This window comes from Rhea americana, unplaced genomic scaffold, assembly GCF_003343005.1.
Source record: "Rhea americana isolate MKP2758 unplaced genomic scaffold, rheAme1 scaffold_186, whole genome shotgun sequence".
In the NCBI taxonomy this organism is placed as follows: Eukaryota; Metazoa; Chordata; class Aves; order Rheiformes; family Rheidae; genus Rhea; species Rhea americana.
The window spans coordinates 46,239-66,419 of NW_028185994.1; the positions used below are offsets into that span (position 1 = coordinate 46,239).

A 20,181-nucleotide genomic window follows, 5' to 3' on the forward strand; every position below is an offset into this window, starting at 1 on the left:
CAATAGTGACAGCTTTCCCAAAAAATGGAAACATTTTTTGGAACATGCAACCTTTGGTACTTTGAATCAGGTCTCTCTGGATTATGCATAGAGTTTAGTGTCATAGCCAAGAGCTGGAAATTTAAAAGAGAGGGGAAGTTTTTTAGTTCACATTGTCACTGTTATTCTTCTCCATAGCATTCATATCTTACAGGGGCATTGCCTCCAGAAAATACAGTCAAGCAGAATTTTTGCATACCTTTCCAGCTTTAATCACATTATTTATAAAGGGCCAGTTACATGGTTCAAGTCAGACATGTGTAAGTACCTCAAACTTCCAATTTCATTAAGCATCATAGACAAATATAGCATTAAAACAGACTGAAAAACAAAAACAAAATGGCAAATTACTTAATGAAGTTTTTTTGTTTATAACTTTCATGGAATTTTTCAACCCTCTGTGGTATTTTTGGACTTTATTAATCATAAAATCCTCCATATTACTAAAACTCACAGCTTTATTATGTAGAGCAACAATAAATGTTACTGTTTTCAAATAGTTCCAGTGTTTATTTTAACTACTTTTGTAGGCTGTGATTATGATAGACTCATAGGTTTCTTCTGTAAATAATTCTTAGTTTGTAGCTGTTGATGAATTATTTATTACAAAGATTTGGAACAACACTTAGGTCTGTTAAGTGTCATAAGGCATTGTTTTGGAATCCTGTTACACTAATACATTTAGCTATAAAACACAATGAAAAAAAATGCCCTTATACTGCACTCAGTGAGTATTGAAAGTTAAGCTTTGTATTCAGAATCTGCCAGCATTATCACTGACTGATCTCAAATACACACATATTCAAAGAAACTCAACACAAATATGAACAACAAATGCACACTGGATTTAGAAATCAAATGGCATATGTATGACACGCTTCCTTTCCCTGATATTTGCTTAATGCTACAGCTTGAATCCATTATTCACAATACTGTGTAGTAATTGAGGAGAACAGCATCAGACTTTGGTTCCATTCTGAATTCTTCCCTCAGCTACTGTTAGATCCACTTGCCATTCTCAAATCCTTCTGCTTAAAGCAAATCTTCAGAGAGTCAAAGTGTAAGAAAGTCAGTCAAGGCACAGATACTTGGAACAGACTGTCCCTTGGCATCTTGTTCTGTAATTGAAAACCTGCTTAACGTAAATCCACCTGATATGAAAATAAGTGGAACAGGTGGGAGAAACCTGTATAAGCATAAAATTCTCCTGAGTCATCCGCTTCTAGCAGCTTGTGATGTTCTTCCAAAATTCATTAAAAGGAGAGAACAATTTCAGTATCAAGAAATAAGACTGTCATATGACAGCAGAAGAGAATCACAACATAGCATGTCTTCTAGCACTATACAAGGATATTAACTGAATCAATGAAGCATTTTAATTTAAATACTTAATAAGAATTAAGGAGTCTTTGCCTTGATCTATCTTACTATACATTTTCTCTCTAGCCCTTTTTTCAACTGTACTTCTGCCTAGCTTCAGGCTATAAATTTAAAGCAGCAATACATGTGGCCTCACAGAAATTAGAAGCTTACTTGAGAAGACAGAATTCATTCAGAATAACTACTGTCTCCAGAAAACAGCAGTGTTTTATAGCTGTACCTTGCATATTTCTCTTGTAGTCTAGCAGGACTATGCATAAATTGGTGTATTTTTCAACCTTGGTAGATAAATTGAGTAAAGTAAAATTTCTGAATCCTATTTTTGCTCTCATATTTTAGTTAGAGTTGAATTAAAATGTGTAAGATCTATTAAAATGGCTTTTAATTAAATGTATGTAATCTTGAATTTGTAAAAATAGTGTTTATTTAAGTGTACGGCCTCAAAAGTTTTGTGACMACCACTTTTTAACCTTCTTTTTATATTTCCTACTTTTTGTCAAAAATTGAAAGTTCATAAATGTGTCTCAAAAATGTCTTTTTTAAGTTTGAGAATAGTACTACTCTTTATCAGCTTTAGTTGCTGATGGTGCAAGTTGGTGAGACTTCAGTGAAGTTAGCTTCACAGTCTCAAAGAAAGCAGCTTTAATTGGTTATAAGGAAAACTTATCTTTCATTTTTATTTTTAAGGAAATAATTACTTGATGGGAAAAATATATTTTTTAAATTTATCTCTCGAATATCCCACAACATATATGTAATTTGTGTTCAAGACTGAGCCACAGCAACATTTCTTTAGAAGCAATATCCTCATGATATGGTGTAATTTGTTGCCATTAAACTCAACAACTAATTAAAAGGTGCAAAGAAAGAGCAGCAGACACAACTATTCAAGGAAAACTCTTCCAGTTCAGCTATTTTTTAATAGCTTCCTGTTTGAATTAGTATTCAAATTTGAATTAGCATTCTTGTAGTGGTGGAGGGGTAAGGGTGAAGAAGAGAGAATGACTTGGAAGGTAATCATTCTTCAATAAAATCACTGTTATTCTGGAATACAGTGTCTAGAAGAGTGAGTTTTCTGGACAAAATAGAAAAGGATAGCTAATTAAAAGTGAAATGGCTGGATAACACTCGCCTACAGAAGGCCTGGAGGACTAGGCCTGCATGAACTCCACAGACTAGTCCTGTCAGGATCCATTTCTCACATAGTGCTTCAGATCAAGCCTTCCACATTTGCCTCCTGGTTTGGACTAGTTTCTGTGCTTTATAGGAAGACATGAATGATAGATACAGTGTGCTACATTTCATGGCCGATAGGGTCACTGCCTGTGATTTTTGCAGGAGAAGGAGCTAGTCACTGAAAGAGAACAAAAAATATACTGTAAGTATTCCCTGACTTAAAAGTTACAAGAAGCTGAGCTTCAGGTCTTTTGTCTGTGATGCCACCACTTAGGTAAGAAAAGGCTCTAGCCTATAAGATCATTCAGGGTGACTCTCCTCCACTGGACTTTTATGGATCCTTCCCAAAATATTGTTCCTCTCATGGTCCATTTATGTCAGATCTTAGAATTCAGGATTCAGCTTTGCTACAGTTTTGCTTTGTTCTCAAGACATCATCCTAAATCAGAGCCATAATTGTGGCTATGCTGGTGGCTTGCAAAATAGGATTATGATTTATAAAGAAGCATCAACAAGCAGGTCTTCCTAGCAAGAAGAACCTATTATTTCCATTGTAAGGGAGGACTATTATTTAAAACATTTATTATAAAATTTTATCTGTCTAAAAATCATTCTTTTGGTATTTTTATTTCAGAAGTAGTCAAAACCATATTTCTCATAAAATAAGCAGCAACTAATTGTTCCACTGGGGTAAGTTAGGAACACTCCACTATCCTTGATGAAGCTAAACGGGTACATACCAGCCAAAAAGCTGGTTTATTTTGTATCAACACTGAACAAATGAGAGCACAACTAGTGATTAAAAGCAGAAGTAAATCACAGCTGTTGGTTTTCAAGGGCTTCTCAAGGAAGACCTCAAACCATTCAACATGAAAGAGATGATATTTTCAGAAAGTTCAAAATATCAAGAGGTTTTTCTGAAAACATGCTCGTAATATAAAGTCGCACACACAGCATCTAAGCATTTTTTATTCATTCTTTTTCTTTACAAGTAGTGAAAAAAACCCCATCCATAATTAAACCAAACATCTTGCAGACTTAAGAGTGTGTGTAGAATTCAAGATTGCTCAGAAAGTCTCCCTCCTGTTTTTTCCATAACTGTTTCTTGTATATGAAAATTATTTATAATTTTAGGGAATTAAATACTGACATTGCTTTAAGACAGTATACACATTCAGAAATAAAAGTATGACATACTGCCTGCATTCGTTTGGTATGCATATTTGATGTACCATAAATATATTCTACAGCTTAAAGAATGCATTTTGTAATGTTTGAGATGAATTTTTTGTTTTGGGTTTTTTTTGGCTATGAAATACAAAAGCCATACGCATAAGATACTGATATCATTTTGTTAATTTATACAGTAGGGCAGCTCACTGTGCCAAATCTGAACTCTGTAAATGCATATACTGTTGTAGAACGATGCCACGGTGTAGTGTATGCCTCACAAAATAAATTTGTAGCACACTATCTGCATTAAACAAAATGGTATGTGCCTGATGCATAAATGCACCTGCACCGCGGGCTGAATAGAAAAGGCAAATCCAGACTGATTTGTCTCAAAAGCAGAAAATAGAGTACATTGTAGTAATACATGATGTAACAGCTTTTGTCCTAGTCATAGAAGTAGTCGGGTCATAAGGTTAAAATTCCACATTATCCACTGAAAGTTTACTTCTCAGTTTTCATGACTAATGTTTAAATTATTCATTTTTACAATGTGCAGGAAAGTAGTGTTTTCCTGAGCTTGGTGTTTATTTTATTCCACCACTAGGTAAATCCAGATATAGGGAGCATGTTCCTGATTTCATCTATGTTGGGGTCAGTAACAGTGACTCACGTCACGTCAAAAGAATGACACTGGAGCAGGAGAGAATCAATCTGAACATTGATCAATCAATCGAGAACATTGCTYGTGCCAAAAAGTGATGCTCTGTCAGAGTATGTGGCTTGTCTGGAGTCACAGCTGGACCTCTGTGTTATTGGCCTGGCTATGCACAAAGCCCTGATGTAATAGACACCTATAAAAACAGTGTACGGGTTAGGACTATATCTGTGCTGCATTTAGTCTGGCATATACATCAGTGTCAGACCTGTAAAATGTTAGATTGTTCCATATTACAGTAATCCTCTTACAGTAGGAACCTCTTCACTCTTCAATTTTATGACATATATTTTCAAAAATTCTCTTCTTAATAACACTTTTTTGTCTTCTTAGATAAACCTGTTTCCCTAAGGTAAACCCAAGATGGTGGCAGACATAGTTGTGGTCTAGTGTATAGCTAAATGGACAGTGCACTAGGCTGGAGCACAAAAGGTATTGTGTTAGCAATAGTTTTGCAGCTGGCTTGCAACATGGGCTCAACTGTCCTCTGCCCTATCTTTTACATCTGTAAAATAGAGTGAATTATACTGTTTTCCTACGTAAAGTGTTGTAAGATCTGTAGAGGGGAACTGTGATAAGAATGCCTGGGACTAATACATTACAATCAGCTAACCCACTTTGCAGTCATGGGAAGTACATTTATCTCTGTGTATTTCTATTTCTGTTCTTCAGTTTCTTCCATGTGCACTGTGAGTTCCTTGGGGCAGGTTCTTACTCTTACCCAGCATAGGGTGAGCTCTTTGGCTATTGAAAGCTCTGTCATGAGAAATGACAAAGTTTCTGGGTAAACGTTTACCTAATTTTCCTGCTGGCCTTTCTGAGGTGTCCTATACACTCCCTAGAAGAGCAGGAGGAGAAGGCACAATTCAACCAGTGGAATGCCTTCCTAGGTAAGCACTGAAAGTAACAGGGTGGCTATTAGGAAGCAGCCCTTGTGTGAATTATTTGTGACTGCTAGTGAAGCAGATTCTTCAGTAATAAACTAAGGAATATAGTGTCATAAATATGGGCTAAGGTTTGCAACTAAACCTGGAAGTTGTGTGTCTGCCGACCATTAGCTGTCTGGAGTGAACATCTTAACTTTGTGACAGTCAGGACAGTGAGGAGGTGGGCTGTGGTTTACATCTGCATCTGGACAGCAGAAAAGCAGAAGATAAAAGCTGTGATGACACAAACTGATTCAAAGTGGCCTTTTTGGTAATGATTCTTCTAATCAAGTTCTTTATTAAATAATAGAAGAAGGTGTTTGTTCTGTGACATTTTCTCTTTGCCATATGGCCTTCTTTGGATTTCAGTCTGTCTGCAATAAACTCCCTCTGTGACTTGGAGCAAATCACTTTAGCTGATCCTCAATTGTATAGTTAATGTCAGAACACAAACCCACCTCAGAGGAATGCAGGATAGGTGGGTACAATAAAAACATCACCTAGTATCTACACATGCCTCTCACCTTTAACTTTTTGGGGTACCTGCAGCCTAAAACAAAGTCTATATAATCTTGATATCAACAATCTATTGGAAGTTTTCTCCTATTCCCTTCCAACATGAGGCAATAGAATTTATAAATACACACTATATCACATACTTTAAAAATTTTAAAAAGAAAAGATCTTCCTTTTGTTTGCTAAATTGCAAGGAATGGTGAAGCCATATTCAGTATAGAATATCTTCCTAACCTCAGTGTGGAGACTGCTCAGAACAAAATGAGTATTTGGGTAAAGCATTAGATCATTGGCATGAGGACTCTTAGAGGGTTCCACTTCCTATCAAATAAAGTTCAGCTGTAATACATTCAAAACAGAGAATTCTGAGATAAACATTTCCTGATAACTGTYTCTCAACAGAGAGGCATAGATGCCTACTCCCTCCTTCTGCCCTGTTCAAACTGCTCCCATGAGGAATTCTTCATCTTACACCACCTGGGCTTTACCCTCTAGTCCTTGTCCCCTAACCACCTCATGACACATGGGAAAGTCTGTGCTGGTTTCTTTTCCTTTAATTCAATACTTGAATTCCATACTTTCTCCCTTTCTTGCAAAAGAATAACAAGATATTATTTAAGTGATGTAAAAGGGATCAGACTTCAGCTTAATAAACATATTTTCTAGGCTAGTGGCTGCAACTTGTCTTTTATCTCTGCTAACGAAAGGTAGTCGTTGTTCTTAGAACCAAGATATACTTCGTTCCTTATTTATACATATACATTTCTTTCTTATATACTTCATGCACACTTTATGTTCTGGTCTATGAAGTGGTCATCTCCTAAGGAAAAAGAAAGCAGTCATCCCATCAAATTGTTACACCACAGTAACATGTGGCTCTTTTGTTATCCATGGTATTAGTCARTGCTGATTCTTTTAAACAGCTTACCCAAAATAGAGCTATGTCTGTTTATTAATCTACTGGATAGTCTGATTTCTTATTGCCACTAGGAGCTGTGTACATCTCAGGGGTTGAACATCACCACCTCTGAATGGCTATGTTTTCACACACTTTGGCATTGCAAACAGTTGTTGTAGAGGGAACTTTGATTATGGTGACTCCAAGTGAAAATTATAATTGAAATTTCAAGATGTGAACCAAGACAAACTTCAAGTATGTTGTATCAAACTAGCTTTCCATCTAATTATATCATGACTGAATGTGACATCCAGACTTTGTATAAATAATCTTAATAATTGGAAGTGACATAAAAGCATGAACTTACACATTTTCTTGAATTAGAGGCAGAGATCTACAACAGAGGAGAAGAGAGTGGATGACTTCTGTCTCTAGCCAGCTGAATATCCTTGCAATTTAACCAGTACTAGTAGATGAGAGTGTTCTGAAACCCCATCTGTGATTCTGAGTTTCTGGCAGGAATGGCAGCAACCTTTGTGTGATACTTTTACTCAGCTAGGTATGCTCAGAGTGCTCTTTCCCAGCACTATCTTATGAGAGATGTGTAAAGGTTCTAAGTGTCACTTCCCCTTCTTGGTACTCACATTCTCAGGCATAGAACAGGTGACATTCTCTAAAACTATACTTTCTCAGATGTCCAGGTGTATTCATTTACCTTCTGTGGCTCCTCTAAGTAGTAAAAGCAAGGCTCTGAACTTCTGTAGGCTTCACTGTGTTAAATGAGTCTTATCCTTTTCACTTTCTAATGACACAGAACTATTCAGCCAAAGCAGAGGGAATACAGTAACACATTTCACTTACTGCTTCTGTCCCCCTTAGTGAGCTGAATAACAGACATGAGGCCAAGCCCACCAACTTACTTAGTTCAAAGGATCAGTTTTGTCTTAATGTGTGGTCCCACAATATGGTTCTCAGCAAGGTCYGTTTGCTTGGATAGCAAATAAATCATCCTAGAGAGCCAAAATTAAGTTATTCATAATTAGTGACCCCCACCAGGCAAGTTGCCTATGAGGATAAAGCCATTTCTTGGAGGCAAATCAACATATCCTGAGATAGATGTAGAAGTCAGTCAACTGAATTGCAAAGAAGTGGCGACTATTACTTCCCAGGGTCTTAACTAGCATTCAAAGGAACTATTTCAAGAGCTGACATCTGCTCTGCTAATAAGAATTAGATGAGATCATCTACATCAGACTAAATGGGTGGCTTGAATCATACTTCTGCTCTAAATGGGTGACTAGAAATCTGAAGGTGGTACAGCAAATGGAAAAGGAGTCCCATGAAAGATTGCTTACGAAGGTTTGGCAGGAATTACTATCTCAGACTGGAGAGTCCTAGTGGCAGTTATGAGCAATTGCCAGAATAAACAAGCCAGTTGCAATGTGATGGGAGAACGTACTCAACAGAAACCCAGGAAGAATCAAAGTGGCCAACAAGAAAGCAAGGACAGCTCAGTTCTCTGTTGCCTAGTCATGCTTTACACTTGCAGATATAGTTCTGGTCTGCAGGTCTTCTGCTTGGTATCTTGAAACTAGGACTTAGTAATAGTGTAATGCTGTGCAGTTATGCTATGGCTGGTATTTGCCATCTGTAGTTTGAAGTCTCCTTTTCAGAAGCTTTGTCTCTTGTTTTCCTGTTCACATCTTACGTTTCTTCTGCCCATGTGACTTGTGGCTTTCTGGAGTGTACTAAAGTTCACTAATGGACAGGCTTAATTCAGGACATATATGTGTCACCATAGTTACATACCTGCTGTTACAACCCCAACCTTTCTTTTCAGGATCATAACTCTAAAAGAAGAAAAATCCTCTGAGAAAGGCATTTGAAAAAGAAAATGTTGGAAAAGTAACGAACTAAAGGATAATCGGAGTGGGCGGTGCTGAAATAGGAAAGCCTGGACTTAGAATCTTACATTAGTGAAAAATCCTATGATTCTCACCAATTTTCTCCCTCATTGGAGTAGGGTGACCTAGGTAGCGTTTAGGGATGCAGAGAATCCCCTAACCTGGTTAATGCTCAGCCAGTCCTATTACCCCTAACATTAGTCACATCCTACAGCCCTTGACCTGATTAGATGAAGGAAATTACATCCCTGTACTGTAATTTTACAGACTCCAACTATGAAAATGCTGCATTAAGGAGATCCTCTCAATCAATGAAGAGGACAACATGTTATAGCTCAATGACCAACCTCCCATTGCTATATGATCTAAGTATATGTCACATATTGAATAAAATCTATCAAATTCCTTCAAGTTTCAGTTATGTAAGTAGCTGTATTACCTGTCTATTGGACTACTCATGCATTTATTAATGAGGTGCTAAAGCATGTTAGTGAAGGTGTCAGCTTCAGGCRTAGGAGATGTATAGGGTCATTCTACAATTAATGGTCTGATTCTTTTCAGTCAAGCCTCATTTCTTTTTTATAAGAGGAACATGATGCAGATGAAAGATCATGACACCTGCCAGAACCACAAGACAGGAAGAAGAAACAAATTAACCTGATATTCATAAAAATACAGAAGCTAAATCAGCACTGATGAGTGTTGCAACACATCTGACTTCAATGGGATCCTGACATGAGAGGCAGCAGCAGCCCAGCCCTCTTCAGTGTGTTGTCAGATCTCTTCACTACCTCAGAGCTCCTAAAGTACTTGCCTGTCTTTGAGTGAAATGTCAAGGCAGTGGCATCTGATTTTAATTCAAATCAGGCAACTCAAGGGTTAAATCCTGGGTTCTTTAAACTCAGTGTGAAGTATCTATTGATTTTACTGGGTCAGGACACAGCTTTGTTTTCCATTTCTGTTCAGACATTGTCTTCATCACAGAGACAACCAGAACTCCAACATAAGTGATGCTTTTAATTTTTCCCTGAAGATCATCTCACTCAGGAGGGTGACCTTATCATATGATTCCTAAGTAAGACTTTACTGAGGCAAAAAGGGCACACAATAATAGTGTGGTACTGACCAGTGTCCAGTACCTTCCCACATTTCCTAGCTAGTGCCCAGGAGGACAGAGAAATCCTTCTGAAATTTACTGGCAAGTTTTTTTTTTTATTGAATGCCATAACATTTTTTTTTATTGAATTACCATAGCACCAATAAATACACATATGCCTCTCTGAGTCAAGACAAATTCAGGGACACTCAGCAGTTTGGTTGAATAGTTATACATGACAGCTTAGGCTAATCTGCATATTTGGCTACCAGGCACCTAAGTTAAATTTTAATGGCATGATTACATTAATTTGAGCAGGAGAAAGTAGAACAGACTTTGGTGGAATGAGTGGTAACTCATTGCTGTAATGTGAGGTGTGGGGAGATTTAGGGCTGGCCCAAGAATAATTTTCTTGTAGCGAAAAAGGTTGATTTTGAGAAGAAAAATATTATGTCTGTCATGGAAATTCCTTTTACTTTTGCATGAGGAAGCCTAACAGTAAAAATAAGTTTGGAATATGAGTAGAAAAAAATATATACATTTGGAATTTTTATTTAAAAACTAATAACTTTTCCTCCAAAATACAAGTGTTCCCTTTTTAGTTTCACATTTCTGTAATCATGATTTCTCAGTTGGAAAAAGATCACAACATTTATAGGAAAATTGAACAATTGAATAATTGTGCAATAGTAAAGAGCTATTAAAAAATGAGAAGTCTCTCCTCTGATACTGAAAATAATGKCAAAAGTAGCATTGATTTCAGTACAGCAGGAGTGAAAATTGGGAAGACAAAACAGGAAAGCAGGCTTGGCGAGATGCTCCTGCTATGGCTGCTCCTTTTGTCAGTGGTTTTCTGACTCAAGGATTAGATTCTGGAAATGGGTGTCATTTGGAAGTTAGGCAGTGAAGATGCCATGAACTTGTCCAACACAAATTAGTTCATAAGCATCATCTAGGGAAGTGTAACACTAGTTTTGAGCATATATATCCAAGATGCACTTGTTTAAATAAAGACAAGGATAAAATATTGGTCCATTGTAGCCAACCAATTYTGGGAATTTGAATCCAATGGGAACAGGATTTCCTTCAGTGATACTTGAATTAATTTAATTGAATAGATGCAAAATGCTGTGGAAAGTTTTCTGTTTAAGCCTGCTTTATTTTGCTTATGTTTTCTTTGGAAAGCAGGCATATGGAAGTTAGACCAGTGTAGCCAGGTTTAAATCAATCTGAGTGTGTCCATACAAAGATTTAGCTATATAAGCAAATCATTTTTAACTTTTTGAGTAAAAAAGTTAAAGCCAAAAACTGTATTACGTTAAACTGATTAATTTACTTCGTGGGCAGAGCCCTGTTTTACAAAGAAAACTGTGATGATTGACAGAAAAAAAATAGTGCTGCACACAGTCAGTGATTAACATTGTAAAAAGCCATTTCAAGCACTACTGCTTCACAAATAGGATTTTGTAAAACTTTTATCTTTGAACTAAACTATTTTGAGGCTAAAAAGTTGTATAGCTGAGAATATTAAAAAAGAATGCAAATTTTCTCTAGCAGTATTATGATAAATACTTGAGCAAGTAGGAGAGGAAATGCTCTACTAAAAAGAGAAAGCTCCACTGACCAGAAGGATCTCTGTAAATCTGGTGTAATACTTAGAAGATATAAGCCCCACACAGTAAAGTTTTTTAAAATGGAATCAATTAACTGAAAAAGATTAAGCATGAAGTCAGATTCTACCAAACACAGAAACCACCAATTGATATAATATTCAGCTTTCAGTGTCATTACACGGCAGCTTAACTTTGCAGTTCTGTTGCCAGTCTGCAGYCACCCCAGGCTACACCCACTTATTTCCCCTAGACTGCCTACACGCTCAGCCTGTAGGATCATAGAATCATAGAATCAGTAAGGTTGGAATGGACCTCTGGAGATCATCTAGTCCAACCTCCCCACTCAAGCAGGTTCACCTAGAGCATGTTAGACAGGGTTGCATGCAGGCGGGCCTTGAAGATCTCCAGAGAAGGAGACTCCACAACCTCTCTGGGMAAGCTGTTCCAGTGCTCTGCCACTCTCACAGTGAAGAAATTCCCCCTCACATTCAGGCAGAACTTCCTGTGGGTCGGTTTGTGCCCGTTGCCTATTGTCCTATAGGATAACTGAAAAGAGTTTGTTCCTGTCCCCTTGACACCTTCCCTTCAGGTACTTACACACATTGATAAGATCCCCCTTCAGTCTTCTCTTCACCAGGCTTAAGAGGCCCAACTCTCGCAGCCGTTCCTCATAGGGCAGATGCTCCAGGCCTCTGATCTTCTTCGTAGCCCTACGCTGGACTCTCCCCAGTAGCTCCATGTCTCTCTTGTAGTGGGGAGCCCAGAACTGGACACAGTACTCGAGATGAGGCCTCCCCAGGGCTGAGTAGAGGGGCAGGATCACCTCCCTTGACCTGCTGGCAACACTCTTCCTAATGCATCCCAGGATACCRTTGGCTTTCTTGGTCACAAGGGCACATTGCTGGCTCATGGCTAATTTTTGCCATGCGTTGCTGTGTTTTCAAACATCATCCTTCAGACATCATCTCTGCATTCCATTCTCTGGGTTTTTGAAATATTTCAGAGCACCAGTCAGGCTGCAASCAAGTGAATGCCATTATGCTTGCAGTCAGTTTGGTCCTACATAGCAAACTGATGGTAAGTTTTTCAGCGGATTCCAGCTCTCCCCTCAGATCTGCCCTGAAGATAGGACATAGAGGATGTTCCCTGGGGATTCCAGAGGGCAATGGGAGACAGGTAGTATTGTCATCTCCTTTTCTCTTGGGCTTACTAAATGCCCCTCCATTGTCCTCTATCTCTGTAAACAATAGGATGGCAAGGTAACTATTTTTTAGTGTAGCAGGACCTTTTAGCTTCATGTGCAAGCTATTGCCTACAAGCCTGGGTAAGTACTACAGCAACACGGGAATAGGGAACTTGTCCTTTTGCACAAATCGGGGAGGAGCTCAGATTATTTTAGCAGAAAGAAGCAGAAGTAGTAACAAGGCCAGAATACAAAAGTGTAGAAGTAAGAAGGATATATGTATATAAACATTGTTTAATTCAGGTGGTGACCTCCAGATATTTTACCCAAACTTTCACTTAATTCTGAACAGATGATATTGAAACGTATTTAAAGAAACAGTATCAACTTAAAATCACTCTGTTTGTGAAGCTGCTTGGAGGTTTAAAGTGTGTGCTGTGGCTCAGCACAGTAAAAAATGGGCAGGTGAGTGTTATTTTGCTCTTCTTCAAAGTTCCTAGGGCTGAAGCCTGGTCTCATTAAAACTGGGAATAGCAAACTAATTAAGAAAAGAATTGAAGGTTTTTGTGACCTACATTAACCAGTATATTTTACTCATAGTAATAGAAATTTGCTGTTCTCCTTGCTGTTTTAATAATAGACTTTCCAAAAAAAAAAGCACATGTTGTCTTCCTCTTAATGAGAAAAATGCATCTACAAGCTCATGTATTTGATTGATCAGTTCTAGGGAAAAAAGTGATCAATTCTTTGATTGCTCTGAATCACCGACTTGGAGCTCTGGGCCAACTGCGAGCACTGAGTCTGTTTTGCTAATGAGTCCAAAATGAGTGCAAATCATAACAATCCTTTTCTTTTATTTGGACATTTGGGGTGTATAATAGAGCAATAATCTATCTTATTTCCTTTACAATTTTCTCAACTTAAAACAGAGGAATTATTTAAGGCCAGCTAAAACATCTATTAAAATAAATGATCTTATTATCATTTAGAGAAAATAAAAATCAGGTTTTGGGTGGTGATGAACCCACGGAAGAATTTTGAAGTGTTCTTTCCACTCCTGAGAGGAGGAGAGAGAGCTGTCATGAAGTCTGAGGCATCATTTTTGGCAGAGCCGGAAAGAGACAATGCTGGGTTATTTCTGCAATATTAAAACAACCACCTCATTTACCCCTGTATCCTGTGGTAATAGATTCCAGTTGGAGCCATTTGTCACACTTTCCTTGAGCTGCTGCACTTCTAGRTCCTTGTGATTTCCTGAAGGGCATGTCATGTAAGCCTTCAAGCCATCACTTCCTGAGGAACAGCATGTTTCTCTCATTTGTTCTTTGATCCCGCTCCACCTTGGGCTTCAAACCCCAGCAATATATTACTGTCACCTCTGAAGGGCTGCCTCTGCCAGTCCTCTCTCTCAGGGACAGTGTCTCTTGGCCAGCCTGCTCTCATTAAGCAAAATGTTTAATATTCAGGGGAAATTAAAAATAAAAAAGACTGAGAGAAAACATGCCTTAAATGAGTTGTTTTGTTGTCTGTCGACTTCAGATCCTTTCTGTTGTGCTATTTTTGTTTCAGAGCAGTATGTTCTCATGTGCCAAGTTGGAGCAGGATGAAATTTCAAAGGATTTTCTTGTGTCATGCCATTCTTGGGGGCCACACTTAATATCTTTGCTGTCTTTATCACTTACAACAATGATTACCAATAAGTTTGAATATTTCTATTACTTGATAGCCCAAATACATCTGTTATATGGTATGCCAAGTGTCCTCAGCATATCTTGCAGTCTGTTTGCCATGAAGTATGCATATTATTGCTGCTAGAAAAAAGGGATTAACCATGAACTAGCTAAGCTGGTACTTTATTGCTATCACTTCATGCCCAGCAGTTTCACATCTATAGGGAATTTCCCAGGTCTCCTAAGCATCTTTCAGGACTCTTGGCTTCTCTGATAATCACAGGCCTTTTTTTCTTTTTCTTTTTTTTTTTTTCTCCCTTGGTTTCACATGCCTCTCTTCCACTTCTATAGCACTTCCATTTGAGAAGTTTTTTCTGTTGCCTCAGTCTCCTCCTGCAAGAAATTTAGATGCATAAATGTAAGTGTCTAAGGAGTTTCTTTTTGCCTTTGGCAAATTTTTGCTACTGCCTTGGAAGCATGTAGGACTCCAACGAGTCTTGGTCTTGCCTTCCAGATCTTTTTGTATCTGTAATAGCTCTTTGCTTTGGCACACGAATCTCTTGCACAGTGTCATACCCTGTGGGTCATTTCCCTTTCTTTTGCAACCTTGATCTGCCCTCTCCCTGCTCAGAGGAGACCTTTGCAGCACAGTTGGCCTGGCCATGTTTCCAGACAAGATGCCAATAGGACTCACCAAATGCTGGGCAGCAGCCCTTCCTCTGCCAGGCTTCCTCCCACTGCTCCACATGTACTGACAACTTGTGAGGAAAGAAATCCRTCTTGGGGAAATATGGTAAAGATCCACTTCACAATTCACATTTAATTCCTTCCTTCTGATGAGAACAGTTGTATACAGCCCTGGACACTCACAGCAGGACAACTGTTCACCGAGGATACTCCACAACACTGAGCATGAATTTCAGTTTTCAGTGCATTCTGCAGGGACTCAGTGACACCAGGACTCTTTGGCTCAAGCTCTAAATAAGAAAGCAATAACCACACAATGAATTATGAAGGATGGGGCAAGGGAAGAGTTATAGAGACAGGGTAGTCAACAAAACGCAACTCAAATTGAGATGCCTTTGGCAGGTAGGTGCCACTTTACATTGTTCATTGCTGCTAAGCAGTGATTTATAAAGTCAAATCTCTCTCTCTTGTGGCTGGCTTAAACATTAGCAACACAAGAAGCTTGGCTGGCTTCCTCTGTTTAAAGCCACCAGCCAACTGAGAAGTGTATCACAGTCAGAATGAAACCTGAATCATTTCTGAAGGGAAAAAAAGCAGTGGAAGCTGAAATTTTCTTTCCACAAACCATCATTCACAACTGAGTTCTTGAAGTAGTTGGTGGTTATGGTTGGATCCATGTTTTCCAAAGATCTTAGATAACATTTTTCACACCTAACTCAATGTCAGGCTTCTTAGGACTACATAACACCTAGCATGCTATAGACCTGCCCCTGAGCTTTCTCATCATTCTGGGGAAGGGACAGAGCTAGCTTGAGCTGGCTAACCCAAGCTAAAATTCTGGTGGAAGCAACCTTTTTGTTCTAATTAGCACAAAAAGTTAAAGACTGACTGGGTCTTCACTGAAACTAACCAAGGTCAGTGAAGATGTATGAAATACAGAGGCCTGGGCAAGAAAAGCTAAACTACTTCAGAAACACCTTCAATGAGGAAATGTGGGCTAAGAACTGTATAATCTTTTTCTTGTGAAGGCAAGAATTTGCATGACTTAAATACAAACTGTGATCCTTTGGGATTTCAAATCAACCAGACCTTTGGAAAGGTCAGCATCCCACAGATGTCTTCTGTAAGTCATGGACATTCTGGGGAGAGAACAATATATGTAAGAGGTTCTAGTCATGTACCAATTTTATTTCCCAAGATGCTGAATGAGGAAAACACCATGCTGCTTCAGAGCTCTTCCCAAACACCCTACACTGTTCTCCTGTCCCATTGCTTGTGGCTGAGTTTGGTTTCCAGCACAGCCAGATATGCTCCTTATTTTCGTATCAGCAGCAATACACTGATTGCAGAGCACTGTACACAGAGAATACCTTTCCAATGAAAAGAAGAACAGCTGCGGAAAAATGATAAAAGAAGAAAAGTAGTACAAAGCAAGAGGCAAGATTCTATACAACCTAGAGGTTGTGCTACTCCTGGGGAACATAGAGTTACAGTCCCTTCAAACTGGTACCAAAACCTTTTAAACTGAGACCTCCTTGCTTTGACATTTGTGCATTTCAGTTGTGTTGCTGAGAACCCACAGAACACAGCCCAGTGCTGCACCTGCATACATCCGTATTTCTTTACGCATAAAAATACTTATCTTTTCCTCAGTAAAAATATGCATATGACAGAAACATGGGCAGAGAAACATGTAGTCTGAGGAAAGTAGAGCATTCTGGCTTTCCTGCCTCCAGCAGTAAGGGCAGGAAACTACCATTCAGTCCGAGAAAAGAGGGGAAGCTGTTCTTCAGTGTTCATTAAATCACTGTGGAAAAAAAGGTAACTTAGAGACTGTTGAGTTATAAATCAGTTAAGCCTTAAAAGAAAAGATAAAAAATACTAGCTAAAAATCTCGAGTCATATGGAGGTGTTGAAGAATGTAGAGATGCTAGTGACTGGGTCACGTCTTGCTGATGTCTAATGCATTTTATTGTGTTTCAAAATAGTCTATAAGAACTTCTTCCCTAAAGACTGGAAAGAAAAAGCAATAGAAGCACTATCTTCACTCTCATCCTTATGGGCCTTTCAATCAACTCAAAGTTCTTTTTCAGGTCACAGATTTGGGCTGTGTCTGGAAATTGACTCTTGGTGTCTGTCTCTGGCTTTTCTTCTCCACACACATGCCTAAGTCCTGCTGCTTGCCTTTCTCCAGATGTAGCACAATGATATATCCCCCTAATGTAGGGCAGATGGCAATGTGCACCCTAGCACATGGTTACAGAATAGAATTGTCATAGATAACTTTGAATTAGAATACTACAAAGGCAGTATGTATATAGCTGAAAATGTCATCTTGCCTTGTTTTTTTCTGTCGCATAGACAGCATCCTTGTAACATTTTTGTAAAATAAATAGCATGCATAAAATTTACATTAAAAAAACAGTTGCAAAGTTACGTAAGAGTAGGGCATATTTCTTTCTGTGCTGCTTGCTGGTCTCTGATATACAAAACAGGACAATACTGCTTAACCTTCCCCAGTCGGCTGATGTAATCGAAGACAAACATCTAAAGAAGCATGCAGGGGAAAAAACAATGAAACAAATGTTTTCTACCAAATTGGTTTTTAAAAAATGCAACTTTTCAAACTGGTAATGTTGAGAAAGAAGTAACATTTTTTAGATGTTCTTTGGCAGAGATCTCTCTACATCAAATTCTCCTGGGTTTTGTCATGTTGTAACACTTGAAAAGTTCAGTTATTTAGGTTCTGGTTCTCTGGTGTCAAGATTCTTATTTAATCAGATCTGAACCAAATGTAAGCCTTCCTCTGAAGCCAGTGAAGCCTCTGAAGCTCAACAGGAGGAGAGAACACAGCTTCAAGAACAAAACTCTGCTATTACATCTGTCACATCTAACTTCCTGGGGTCTCTTGTACCACGAAGTTATTTGTACAGTTCTGATACTAATCTTTCTTGACAATCCATCATCAGAATCCAAATTCTGGTACCTTTCAGAACATGCATATCTTTACATCCACCATTTCTTTGCAGTTGAAGTAGTTCTGCATCAGAGAATATAGAGTGACTCAAAAAAGGCCGAATTGCCAAACTACTCGAAGTCTGATTCTAACTTCAATTAAATTCAAGTAAAAGTAGCATGCTCCTAATGGTATCCCAGTGATTATCTGGCTGGTTTAAACCTGATAATACAAAACAAGCAAATAAACAAGCAAACAAACCCACACCAGAATGAAGCCTGCACTGTATTTGCAGGTGTTAACTAAATTTTGATGGGACAATGTTTGTCTTTGATATTCTAAAAATTGTTTTCAAAGATTGTCACCTAGTTAAGAAAAGTTTTTATAGTCCCATCTTTCATCTGCTTTGATCTTCTTGTGATTGAAATCAGAATTAAATCTTTAGAATTAGCTGCACCATAAAGAAACTCATATTTTGACACTGTTATGATTCTGARTACTATACAAAATGAGTCTCACTTCAAAATCTCAGTCAGAAATTATCATTCAGACTTACATCTGAAGGCTTGGCAAATGACAAAATCAGAGAGTTGCCATTGTGCAGAAAATTGGCTGAAGATTTTCCACAGAAACAACAAGGAGTTGTTTCTTAAGGTATTTTTTCTTTAAATATACATTATTTAAAATAGGCTTTTGGATAGTAAAAACCCAAAACTTTCGTCAAGGGCCAAAAAACTCAGTATATTTTCTATTTCGAGGCAGAGAATGAATGTTCTGTTTTCCTATTGTTTTCTTTCTCTTATTCACCTTTCATTTTCTGCAGACAGCTACTGGAGAAGGGAGAGAGGGGAAGGGAGAAAAGAGAAGGAACAAGAAATAGGAGCGAGATAGAAAAAAGTAAATGAAAATAGGTTGTGAAGGTTCAGGCAAAAGCTTTTAAAGAGAATATAATTGTTTTCAAACAKTGAATGTTCTTCATTCAGAGCACACACTTCCTAGAAATAGTTCTCAGATCATGCCMTTTACATGTGTCCCCATGTCCTCCTAGCAAGGCGCATGTATTCATGCTGGCCACAATAGCCAAAGAAAGAAAGACTCTGAAAACGGATCTGGGCTCAGGACCTGCCTTCATGTTTGGGGCTGTTGTCACATGATCACAACTAATGCCGCTGGGGGTCACTTCTGGCCTTTTGGGGCAGGTCTCTTTTTAGAGGATTTGTAACCAGACATTGCACCACTAAGAAAAATTGACACTCTACAACAGAACAAACCAAAGAAATAAACAGCAGAGGAAAAGAGGAATTAGAGACCATAGAGACTAGAGGAAATAAACTAAACCTAACAGTGGAACACCCACTGGGGAAAGGAAATAATAAGGCAAGAAAAGAGAAGATATACGCGAATTATTCATTTCCATGCTGCATCTCAATACAACACTCTTGATGGAGCAGGACTCAGTTTGCCACATATTTCAATATTAAGGTATAGGTCTTTTCTCATATTTATTTTGATACTTTCTCATTATGCTTTTATTTCATGTTTTTGTAAAAAACCAGTTTTATGAAAACCACCATCAAAAGCTACCCTAAAGTTAAAATGTGTCTGAGGAAGTTTTAGTACAGTGAGAGAATATGTCTACTTGCATAACTGATGGAATGTATTTGGATATTCTTAAACCTCATTTTATTTAAGAGTTATTTGGTTTTAGTTGATTTGAATCTGCGTTATTTTTTCAAGCATGAAGTCTATATCCAGGCACAGCCTTTGTTTCTAATTTGAATTTTTATAGATTAGAAAATGGATTCATGAATTAATGAATAATTTCAAGGAAAACTAGCCAATATGTTGTATTTTTTAACATCAGGGATCAATAGCAAGGTGTATTCCTCCAAATATTTACACATATTCAGTCAGATACAGGAGCCTACAAAACAACCTGGAGTTTATAGACATACTCAGGAGAATATATGTTCTATAGCTTGTTCTTGGTGCAACAGTAACTCCAAAAATCTCTTGTTTTTCATCTGTCAGCTGGAACTGGTGTGTTCCTGTTATCTGAAGCAAGTTGTACTCTCACATGCACCATACAGAACAACTCACTGCTCCAGATTCTGTTATCTACTGCATGATCCTGAGTAGCTATGCTGGTAGATGCTAGTTATACATTTTGTTTTGTTTTCTTGCACTGAGGATCTCTCACCCTCACTACCTGTGTTTACACTCTGGGTTGTTCTGGCTGGAGGAGCTTA

The 20,181-nt window shown here is 38.2% G+C and overlaps 1 long non-coding RNA gene across 3 annotated transcripts in view; it reads right to left on the reverse strand.

The window, feature by feature from the left end:
• Window positions 1-238: 238 nt before the first annotated feature.
• The window catches only part of LOC146597409 (uncharacterized), a 65,537-nt gene continuing 45,594 nt past the window's right edge, over window positions 239-20,181 (reverse strand). Inside the window, exons 2-5 of one of the 3 annotated variants that reach the window (XR_014895506.1) lie at window positions 14,984-15,266; window positions 12,034-14,682; window positions 2,552-2,773; window positions 239-1,157 (exon numbers count right to left, since the gene is read on the reverse strand). This is a non-coding gene — a long non-coding RNA (uncharacterized LOC146597409). Of the gene's footprint in view, window positions 1,158-2,384; window positions 2,774-10,581; window positions 11,705-12,033; window positions 14,683-14,983; window positions 15,267-20,181 lie in introns of those variants that run through there. The other 2 variants (XR_014895505.1, XR_014895507.1) reach the window with 2 other exon arrangements.